The sequence below is a fragment of the Zosterops lateralis genome (genome assembly GCF_965231275.1).
Source record: "Zosterops lateralis genome assembly, chromosome: 4".
Classification (NCBI taxonomy): domain Eukaryota; kingdom Metazoa; phylum Chordata; class Aves; order Passeriformes; family Zosteropidae; genus Zosterops; species Zosterops lateralis.
Window position 1 is genome coordinate 12,883,693 of NC_139765.1, and position 12,321 is coordinate 12,896,013.

Here is a 12,321-nt window from a genome sequence, read left to right on the forward strand (position 1 = left end):
ATTTCTTAATACAAACAAATAAGATTTCTTGGCTTTACAGGTAGCATCAGAATTATTTAATTATGTTCATTTCTGGCTGTTTCTCATAACCCTGTATCTGTGCTGCAAGAAAAATCCAAGCCTTTTTCTCCCAGCTCCTGGTTTATCCTGGCAAATTCCAATCAAATTCCAGCCATCACAGCAGAGGAGAGTATTTTAGAAAGAACCTGGAACCTTCTACCTGGAGATAAACAAGGCCATCAGAACAATGATGCTGCACGTTCCTCCCCTTAAACAAGCCTGCCATACTGCACCTAAAAAAGCAGCTAGAATTAAAGAAATGCAGGCAGGAAGATGGATCTACAGTGAATTCCAGCTCATGGGAATATGTGCAAATCAAATGATCTTCCCTTTTGACTCCTGATACTACTTATCTTTCTCACCTTATAATCTTTAGAGGAAAAGATACACTAATGATCAAACTGATACTTCTGCCAGATAAAAGAAACCTTAAAATGCACAAAATTACATCTAAGTTCTTAACTGTAAACAATATTTTCCTTAAGTGTTTGGAAGACATGTCTTCGATCTCAGGCACTGCTTCAGAATCACCTCACTCATTTTTCAAAATCAAAATGGCACATTTGCTATAACTTATTTACGAAGCTGAAAGCTTAGGGTTTTGGTTTTTTTTAAAAAAATTTGTTTTAAAAGTAGTCCTATTTACCTACCATATTTTAAGATCCAGAGAAGAGAACTTGAAGTTTATTGCACCTGATGAAAGCTGAATTTGCATCAGTGTTTCTGGTGAAGCTACACGCAGGATTGGCACCCAAACATACAGAGTTAATAGTCCACAACGGCACTACTACACTACTTTTACACTACTATTCCACACCAAGAAAAAAGTGAAAAAATTTCAGGTTACAAGTCTCCAACATAACACTGCTTCCCCCCCCACACAATATACTGTTACTGTGGCATGTTCTTGTACATTAAAGTTACAGAAACACAGAAACACCAATCCATAAAGAATATTTGCTTTCAAACAGTGGTTGCAGTGATTTCAATGCTCCCAAAGCAACTGTAAGTGAAAGTGGAACACTGATAAAGGTATGTCTAAACTATTAACAAGAGTTTCATTTCACCAGCCAAACTTCAAGAGCAGAAAAGTTACCTTCCCACACTTACTGATTGACCAAAGGACTGCAGGTTTCTGCTCTCAGCTCCACATCATAATGGTACATTCTTTAGAGTCTCACAATCTCATCAATTCCATTCCACACAGAGGCAGGAAGAGCCATCAGGTCCTTCAGGGTTTCTCTCCAAAAAAGTTCAGCCTTCCACTGCTTCCCTCCCAGGCCTGGCACAGCCCTTCTGTCAGCACAAACTCCAGGCAGATCTGGCCTGGCAGCTCTGTTTTGCTGGCAAGGACAGCACCAGAACTCAGAAAATCTTCCTGACGAGCCCCAGGCTTGCTTATAAGAGTGTGGATTGATGATGTCTTTAGGGGTAAAGTTGTTGCTGCAGATGGTGTGTGCACAGCAAGGGAGGACACCTGCACTACTGCAGTCAGCTAATTAAATAAACTGGGCTTGCTTCAGCACCTGCAAAACCACACCAGCAATGAAGAAACCATCCCCACCAGAAACTGCCATCTTACACATTATGCACATGACAATTCCACTATTAGATAACATGCCACAGGCTCTGAACATTCAGGTTTCTGTTCTGTAAGCAGCTGAAGTTCAGCATCTCTCAGAAAATAAATGCATGAAGTAATTATAGTTATAATTTCTCAGTCTCCACAAAATCTGTGGTGATAGTATCCTGACATGACTCTCAGTTCTGGTTTAGTGTAAGTGAACAATTTTAGTCTCCCCAAAGCCAGCCAGAAGCTGAAGTTGACAAGCAAGAGTACTAAACTTCCAGTTTCCATGGAAATGGAATTTGGATCAGTACAAACAGGGACTTCAGAATTTAAAACCCAACACTCTCCATCTTCCACACTTTAATTCGACATTCATTTTCCTGGGTAATAAGAGGTCAAGAGAGGCACAAATGCCACACACATTTGTGATCCAGTAACTCACCCTGACTTGTGGCTCCCCATTTTCATTTAGAAGTTGCCAGCCTCTTCTAAACCAGGCACCAGAGCCATCAATTCAGCAGCAGCCAGCCAGACACATTTATAAACACGACAGTATCCCAAAACTGTGCATTTGGGAGGACAGACTAGTTCCCAGTTATGTGATGCTAATACACATGAAATAGCTGCTTTACAGTCCCATCCTGAGCCACCCAGAACAGGGAAGTTGTGCCACACAGCACAATCAGTAACAAAATTCTCATTTTTATTGTTGATAAGACCCAACAGAATTTCCCAACAGAACTGTGGGATTTTCCAACTGTAAATCTCCAGGCAGGAAAAAAAAAAGTATATTTCATCACCACTAATGCAACACTACTGCAGCAGTGGCTGCCCAGCACTGTAAAGGAGAATTCCAACTGCAAGGGTGCTCGCTGGCAGCTAAAACAATTTGCCAGTGGTTTTTATGGCTCCTGTTCCTTCTCTGTTTGGCAAGAGCAGAGGAAGAGTAATTTTCTGGAAGTATTTACATTGATTTTGCAGCTGATGACAACACTCCATCTGCTCTCAGACACTTCAGTGCCTCTGCCAAGTTCTTCCCTAATGTGGTGCTTTCTCCAAGCTTTGCCAAGGCTTCTCTGCTTCCTGCACTTCTTCCACCATGTTTGAAGGGAACATTTCAAGTTGAGATGTGAACACCTAACCCATGTCCAAACCCACAGATCAGCAAACAGATTTCAAATTAACTCCCCCTCTTAAGACCATCACTCTAGAAGCCTGAGGATGTGGCTGATGGCATTAACAGAGCTGGAAATCCCTGAAAAAAAAAAGGGTCCAGGCTAATGAGAATAAGCAGAATTTAAAAAGGACCTAAACAAACTCATTCTTTCAAGAAAAGCTCAGAAGTCCCACAGCAATCAAGATTTTCCCTACCATTTAAATAATGCAATCTAGTAAAGCAATATGGCAAATAGTGGCCTACCCCCCCAAAATAAAAAATTTCTGATGCTTATGCAGCAATTGCAATTCTACCCACAAAACTTGTGGTGTAAATCAAAGGGAAGGGAGGATTCAGTTTGTACCCATTTGCCTGGCACCTTTCATAGAGTTCAACATTAAAAGAAGAAACAAAAGCAAATAAAGATTTGGAAGCCTGGTTTGTTGGTTTGTTTTTTTTTTTAACTTTGGGGCATTTATCAAGGCAGAAGCATACACAAATAACTTGGCTGCTGTATCTGACTTTTATACAATGATCACACTACCTTGGTGCCATGCCTTATCATTCAATAAAAAGTAGTCCTAAAAATGTGAGAGCTCATCTTACAGCATCATATAAGTGAAAAATAACCCCCTCAAAGTCACATACAGCACTCTTTTAAAGATGAATCCACCACAGGAAAATGGATTGCAAGGTCAGAGATTCCTGAAAAGTGACTATGACTTGCAGCAGCTCACATAAGAATTGTAAATATTTAAACCCCCAAGAATAGAGATAAAAAGAGCATCAGCCTGCTCATGTTTTGTTTGAAATTAGGAAAGTATGTTGGTGTGAAATGGCGTCCCTAAGAAATAATCCAAAAGGGTAAATGCAGGAAATAAATCCCTTTTGTATCAGTACATATTTATCAGGCCCTGTGCAGAGATAACCAGGACCTGTGGCATGCAGGTTGGATTCCACATCTGAAGGTTTCTTCTAGCATAACACCTGTCTCAAATTATCTATCCTATTTGCTGACAACCAGAAAAAGAATTTGCCTGTAAACAGGGTAATCATTTCTTCTAACAATTTGCCCTTTTCTTCTCATTTCACTGACCACCTAAATAGAAGAAAAAAAGCAAATCACAGCACGTGAAAAACAGGCGTTAGCTTTATTCCACTGCTGCAATTTGTCTCTGTTACTTCAAAAACCCAGGACCATGGCGATAAGCCCAGAAAAAACAATGGATTTGAAATGAGCCTTTTTCTCTTCCAGAACCCCTACAACATGTAAGCAACCTCCTGCTTCAAGTTACAGAAAGAAACTGAAAGCTGAAAAAAATTTGGAATTTACCAACCTCGTTGCATTTAGGCACTAGACTCAGGTTTGCTTTTGTAACAAATAAAAGACCAATTCAGCAGCTACATCAAATACAGCAGCTTGTTTTGGCAATCTCGTTTTTAGGAGATCAGATTTAGCTACTCAGCTTTAATACTCTTGGTTTTGAATTAACCATCTGTTCTGTAACATTGAGACAGACCTGGTGAAGTGCAGTGTCTTGAGGGGTCTTGAGGCTAAAACACACAAATACATATATATATGTACCCACAACAGGCAAAAAGAGTCCATCAAAATAATAATCAACTTCCTCCAAAAGGAAGATCTAGAGTTGATTTTTCTCTCTATTCTGGGGTTTCATTTTACCCAATTAGCAAGAGGAACTTGGGCCAACCCGGCACACATTTTAATCAATTAACACAAAAAGGGAACAACTCTGCAAGGCTTTAGAACAAAAAGACTTACATTTACAGCAGCTGCAGGTCAAAGATCTTAATCTGTGTTCTTTTGAGAAGATTGCCAAAAATAAACATGCATTTCCACTGTAAATTGTCACTGCAAAGGAAATGCAAAATTCTCACATGAAAATATAGAGTTAGAAAAAGCTCCATAGGCAATGATTGGTATTTTTAAAGTATTGCTGTGAAAATATGGAAGCTTCTTTTTCCCCTTTCAAAAAGATAGATGCAAGTACACAGTTGCTCTACTATTTAAAGTCCCATCAAACAAAGACAGGATTTGTAAGTGTTGCTTGACCGGTGAACCTAAAGAAACACTTTAATCAACTGATCCCTTTAAGAGAATCACATCATCAAAAAACCATTTATTTCAGCAGGCTACCAACCCAAATGGCTGAAAGTTGGCTAAAGCATGCTACAGAAACACATGATGAGCTCAGAGTTCCCAGATCTTCAAACATCATCTATTAAAAAAAAAGAAAAGCTCCCAGTAACACCAGCGCATTTCCACATAGTATCATCAACATTATGGTTTGCAGCTGATACACTGCAGGAGGCTCTGGAAGATCCAGCAGGTCCTACTCCCACACATGGTCAGTAATTAGGGCTTACCAGTCCCATTCTGCCACTTCAGTGACCTCCAGGACCTGCTTACATGAGCTGCTACAATTGCTTTTACAACAGCTCTGGCCATGAGCCTGCACCTTGGCGTAAGGCTGGCAGCACCCAAACGCTACAGAGTTTATTTCCATTCCAAAGCATTGCAGCTCTACATCCCAACAGACACAGCCCCTACTGCAATTAACCTTCCTACTCCCATCTATTTTCTCCAAAAAAGAAATTTGGTTCTAATCCAATTTATGTGTTACTCCTGCAGACAACCCCCTGTGCTCACTGCACAGCAGCGTCCCATGGCACAGATGATTGTGACTGCAGAGGTGTTTAGCAGTGGCTCAGTTCCAGCTCTGCCCACCCCAGCTGGCACTGGGCCACTGGCTGCAGAATCAGTGCAATATGTGCATATTCAGAGCCCCATGCTCAAATTCCAACTGATTATCACTTTTTAGTAGATAAACTAAGGAGCTATACCATAAGCTTCTAAGACAAGCCAGCAAGCAGTTAAATCAAGTCTTATAATTTACCAAAACCAGGAAGAGATACCAAAATAATTCTCAAGAAATCACCTGAGAGATACCACAGTGACCCCAAATTTCTATCCAATCTTGATTTAGAAAACAGAAGTTATCATTAGCATAGATAACTATAACTGAACAATCAGCACATGATGCCAGAACACACCACTGTCCTGACATCTCCCTTTTAACCTCACCTGAAGCACTGTGCAAGTTCTATTAAAAGAACTTTTATTGTACTGGTTCTTAACCTAAACTCAGGATTCTGCAATTCAGGTGTCTTTACATAAATAACTAAGCACGTGCTGTGACATTCAGGTATTTGCCAAAATTTCTAAGAACTGATGCTGTAGTTTTTGCACAGGTGACAACTCAATGAGTTTCCTTTGTGTCCTTACTCCTGCAAAGTTTGATTTCTCTCTATTCCATCTATCATTGCCTTCTATCAAGATTACTTCACCTAGAAGTAAAAAAATAGTGAAGAATTAATTAATTTGTCCCTTTTTCATAGCATGTTCTAGCATTGCCTTACCAGAAAAGAAAAAAATTCAACTGAAAGTAAGAAAATCAGATTTCCACAAAAAAGGTACATCAAGCCACCTCTCAGCATCAACTATATAAAAATTATATGACAGTACTTGAACCAAAGGGGAACTCTTACTCAACAAATAAAGAGACAGCAAAATGGTTTGATTAAAGATTTAATTTCAAGAAAAATTTTTAGTGATGTAGCACCTAGTGAAGCACAGGATATTAATCACTTATTCCCCTTCAACTTCATTAAAAATCTCTTCTTCTGCTCTCACTTCAAAGCTTGCAGCTGAAAGCTTGATTTGTCCTATTGGGTCCAGGGTGGGATGGCTCTCTTAAATCTCAGAGTTATCACCAGGGAGGCAACAGGCTCTTCTGTGACACAAGTCCAGACACAAAGGAGCACCTACTCTACTATTCCTTCCACAAAGCAAGCTAATGTGTGAACAAGCAGCCCTGAAATCGTGGATTCACTATCAGGAATGGATTTTTCCCATATCACCTTACTCAAGTACGTACATAAATATTCCTATAGAAAAAAACTGTATTTTCAGCTCCTTATAAAAGGTTTAATCACATAAATGCATACATTGTATTCTGTTAGAAGTACTTTGGATAAAAGATTTTTTCCTTCTCTTCTTTATCATCTCTAATATTTGCTATGTTTATAGCTTTTCTTTCCAACTCAGTAATTCATGGATAATTTCAATATATTATACATCTGTGACAAGTTTCCCGAAAGCACAGTTTGTTTTTCTGCTTCATTCAAGTACAGAATCAGTAGATTCCGTATAAAAATCCAGCTCCTGGAAAGCTGAGAACTTACCCTACAGTTTAGAGGAAGGTCGTAATAACATGCCCTACTCCACCTCTTTAAACAGATTCTGCAGCAGCCAGAAAACAAGATGCAAAGAAAATCCTACATGTTCTGCATTTATCCAATAGAAGTGCTGTAAAGATAAGCAAAAAAAGAGGGTTTTTAAAAAATTACTTACAAGCAAGGATTTATTTACCCCTCTGGCTCAACTGCTGGCAGTATCAGCATGGCAATCCCATTACAGCTGACAGTGGCTGTGTGGTACAAACACCTCTCAAAGAAAAAGAAAATAAACCAAAAGCCAGAACCCTTCAGGCTGGAAGGAGCTGGTGGAGCCCAGCCTCCTGCTCAAAGCCAGACCAGTGCTCCACTCAGATCAGGCTGCTTTCACCAGCTGAGTCTGAAAACTGAGTCAAAGGATAAAGATGCTTCCCTAGAAAATTAAAGCCTTCTTTTTCCATATGGTCATTAATAATGACATAGATCAGAGCCCTCCCACTAGCCCTAAGCCAGTGACAAATCTTAAATCACTTTCTTTAAATACTTCTACAGTTAATGAAGTTCAGATACACTAAATTATTAGAGTTTCCCAATGCATTCCTAGAGTTCTTAATAAAGTACAAAAAGTAGCCCCTGTTACTGATGCTGAATACATTTTTAAGCAAGTTGTACCCCCAAATGACTACATCAACACAGGCAGCTGGAGTATCAGCTCTGAGGACAACTCAAAGAAAGCAACTCATTTTCTCCCAACCTGGGACAAGGCGGAATAAATCAACTTGAATTTCATAGAAGTAATCTATGTAGGTAAGTTTGCCTACTAGTTTTTAGTATCAGCCATCACAACTGCTTTGCTGCCCCTCCATCCAAGACACAATACAAATAAATTCCCAGAGACAAACCCAAATAAGCAAAGACATAAAAGCAAACTTATCTAAGTGATTTGTGTCATAATATTTGTTAGGGAATGATGGCTCAAATTGACTTGCTCCCAATCACTCTTTACCTCACTCTCTACACATATTTCCAATGCTTCTAATAAGCTTCAGCATTTATTAAATGAGTAAGAGCATTTTACATAAAGACCAACAGATTAATTCCTAAATATAGTATACTTTTAATAGCATAAGATGACAAAGGAACACATTTCTACAGGCCTACTTAAATCCATACTTTAGGCTTTTTTTTTTTTTTCTTCCTTTTCAAATAAAACCTACCTCTGGTAAATGTTAATGGGAAAGGAAAAAAACACAAAACAACCCTGAAATTTTCCTAAGAGGTAAAAGCAGGCACAAATCACGAATTCCCACATAGTCAAGCTCTGCCTCAGGTTCACACATTGTCAAATTAGTGACAATGAGCAAATAGGTACTAGGAGAGCAAACAATACTGTCAGGAATTTCAGGACATGCTTGGCCTTCCCTTTAATGAAATAAAGTCATGAACAAAGCACAGAAAGAACATCTCTCAACACATCCATGGGGTTCAGTGTGAACAGAAGAAGAACAGAAACCATTTGCACCTCAAGAGTGCTAAGAAGTACAAGGCAACCCGTCAGAAACCCTCATGATGGGCTCAGCACAGCAAAATAGAACCTATTATTCTTTTTAATAGAAACGGTGGTAAAGAATTTCTCAAAGGATACTCCCATCTATTTGCTACTGTATGAATTAAAAAAAAAAAAGAAAAGAAACAGTAAAAAGCTTCTAAACTAATACTGATTCTTTACTTTCTGATCTCTTTTGAAGGTCTGTATTAATTCTCAACATCAGGAATACATTCACTGCAGGAAATCATATGACAAAAACACATGTTTTGGAAAAGGACTATGAAAATGAACCAAGTCAAACTACTCAAGGCTTGCCTTGCATTTAACGTCTTACTTGAATGTCAGGTGTAGTAGAAAAGATCGATGTTGGAGCACTATAGTTATTTCCTTTTTCCTAGTTCAACAAGCACAGGCCTGACTTTATTAAAACATTGCAGAAATCAGAAGACAGGGAGAAGAAGAACACAACACACAGCAAAATGAAAACAGTGGTTATACAGCAAGATTGTTTTGAACTTCCATCAGAAGAATATACAAACCCTCCCAGAAAGCTCCATATGCTCCAACAGCACTGGAGCACTGGCATTAGAGTTACTATCCTAAAGGAAAACTAAAGTAGAAGCTGTAAGAAAAGATAAGAATAGCCAGTGGTTTATTTGACACACAGTATCTGCGTACCAACTGCTGAATTACACTTTCGCCCTTCCCAGCTCCTGGAATCCACAGAGTACAGTAACAATTAATGGTGCCACCAATTACCTTGTAACAAATCTGACTCTTCCAGTCAGCTCTTCTCATTAAAAAAACAAACAAACAAACAAACAAAAAAACACCTTTCTTGATACTTGTCCCTTAAAAAGTTCAGTATTCCATAAGAACCCCTCGGTTTACATTTCCCTTTGCTTGAGCTTCTTGCCAGCAGAGAAGCTGTGCCCCAGCTACGTGCCTGCTGTTACCCCACTCAAGGGGCCAGGTAAATCAGCTTAACATCCTTCACAGGCATTTCTCCTTAGTTATGTGACAGTCACAGCACAGAGACTCTGGTGACTCACAGAGTGGCTCAGGTGGCATTGTTTGGCCATCACCAGTCTACATCAGAGACTTTGCCATCCCAGCCTGCCTGAGGAGCATTTCAGGGTGCAACAGAGGCTGTCATGTTGCTGTACAAGTTAATCAAGAACTTGTTCCAGAGCTGGACTTCATTACAGGGACATTATCCTGAGAATGCCAACAGTCTCACCTGCTGAGGATGGGACATGCATCTACCAACTGCTGATTTAAGGTCTAATTATTCATCTAGTACCCATACTTTTATTTTTTCAGGAAAAAAGCCACTGATCAGTAGTGGTCCAATGTCCAAAGGAAGTTCATCTTGTAATCTTGTACTAAGGTTTGAACTCCAAATGAAGCAACTCAGATGACTCCCCCTGCCAATATTAAAATCAGACCAGAGATTCCCATCTGCCTTGTGCTTGAAATCCCAAAATGAAGAGGCTCAACATTACAGCTACACATTGTATTATCATCACAAGAGATTTAAGTATTCTTTTTTTCATGAGAAACTTGAACACCTCCAGGGGTGGGGCATCCAGAGCTTCTCTGGGCAACCTCTTCCAGTGCCTCACCACCCTCACAGGAAACAGTTTCTTCCTAACATCCAATTTAAACTTCCTCTATAAACTTGAAGCCATACCCTCTTCTTCCCTCTTGTTTAATTTCCTACTGTATTACAGAGCTGTCTTCACCCTACCACATGCTTTATGTCCACATCAGCAAAAAAAAGAAGTGTATTCTTAAAAATGGTGTATACATTGAATGCTATTGTCATTCATACTGCTCAAGCTGAGGATAATAGAGGTCTTTTGAAATAAAATACAGTTTGTCCAGAGATCATTGTGGACTATTAAAGTAAACCATGCCCAGGAAGGATATAGATTTCCAATTATTTAGGCTTTTGCATATACATTTACAATGACAAGCATGAAGGGCACTGCAAAATAGGAAAGAAATTGTTGTGGTTTGAAAGCAAAATGAATGAGAGGCTCCAAGTCAGAGATATAATTTAATAAGAAGAAAGGTAAAAAGGTAAAAGTAAAATAAAATAAATACAATAACACAAAGGATCACTGACAGAGTCAGAATACAACCTGACCAGGATGGTGGAAGCAGTCCAGGTGAGGTGCTCTTCCTGAAGCAGTGATCCTGTAGAAAGGTCTGGGAGCTCAGGTCCTCTGGGAATCCAGTGGATAAGTGCCCTTGCACTGTCCCACATACCAGCTTATATCCAGGTGAGAATGCTTGGCTCCTCCCCCTGGGCGGAGCATCTCACAATAGCATGACAAGTGTGAAATGGGTCCTTGATGGCCCATTAACAGAGATAACCCCTGGAGGGAGTTACCTGTGACTCATGGGTCATTAGCAGGAGACACCCCAAAAGTCATTAGCAGAAGACACCCCAAAGGCGTTAATGGGCCATTAACAGAAGAGGCAGGGGGCTTGGGAAAACACTAGCCCACCTGGTTTCAACAGTTCATGAAGATGGTGATAGAATAAATACTTTGTGTACATCCTACACTGCAACCCAGGACATAATCCACCCCTTATTCTATTACCATCTACATCATATCCAAATCAATACATTCTTACAAAGATATGCATACACATAGAGAATAAAATGTTACACACTGTTCTCACTTAAAATTAAGTCTCCCTGTGGTACACAATGGGTTTCCCCATCTTTCTGCATTACCCACCAAGTGTGACCAGGTCCTTGAGCAAAGACAATCCCACGGATGGGTCTGCCTTTTCCTGAGGCGGGATTAATCCAAACAGTCTTCCCTAAAATGCCTTTCATATGCACTGCAGGGACTTTATCTCCATCCACTGTGTGCAAGGGTTCAGACTGGGCAGGACCACCTCAATTAATAGACCCTCGGGTGTTGACCATCCAGGTAGCTTTGGCTAAGTTCATTTCCCAATTCTTGAAGGTTCCCCCACCAAGTGCTTTCAGGGTAGTCTTTAGTAGTCCATTGCACCGTTCAACTTTTCCGGCAGCTGATGTGTGATAAGGAATGTGGTATATCCATTCAATACCGTGTTCTCTGGCCCAGGTGTTTATAAGGCTGTTTTTGAAATGGGTCTCATTGTCCGACTCAATTCTCTCGGGGGTGCCGTGTCTCCACAGGACTTGTTTTTCCAGGCCCAGGATGGTGTTCTGGGCAGTGGCATGAGGCACAGGGTAGGTTTCCAGCCATCCAGTGGTGGCTTCCACCATGGTCAGCACGTAGCGCTTTCTTTGGCAGGTTTGGGGAAGGGTGATGTAGTCAATTTGCCAGGCTTCCCCATACCTGTACTTCAGCCATCGTCCACCATACCACAGAGGCTTCACTCGCTTGGCCTGTTTGATTGCAGCACAGGTCTCACAGTTGTGGATGACCTGGGAGATGCTGTCCATAGTAAGGTCCACCCCTCGGTCACGGGCCCATCGGTATGTCGCATCTCTTCCTTGATGACCAGAGGCATCATGGGCCCAACGAGCTAAGAACAGTTCTCCCTTGTGCTGCCAGTCCAGATCCACCTGTGATACTTTCACCTTGGCAGCTTTGTCCACCTGCTCATTGTTGCGATGCTCCTCATTAGCCTGGCTCTTGGGTACGTGTGCGTCCACGTGTCGAACTTTCACGGTCAGTCTCTCTACTCGGGCAGCGATGTCCTGCCAAATGTCAGCGG

General features: G+C 40.6%; 1 protein-coding gene across 2 annotated transcripts in view; it reads right to left on the reverse strand.

The window, feature by feature from the left end:
• RASSF8 (Ras association domain family member 8) overlaps positions 1-12,321 on the reverse strand; it is a 253,822-nt gene that overhangs the window by 227,856 nt on the left and 13,645 nt on the right. The window lies entirely within an intron of this gene.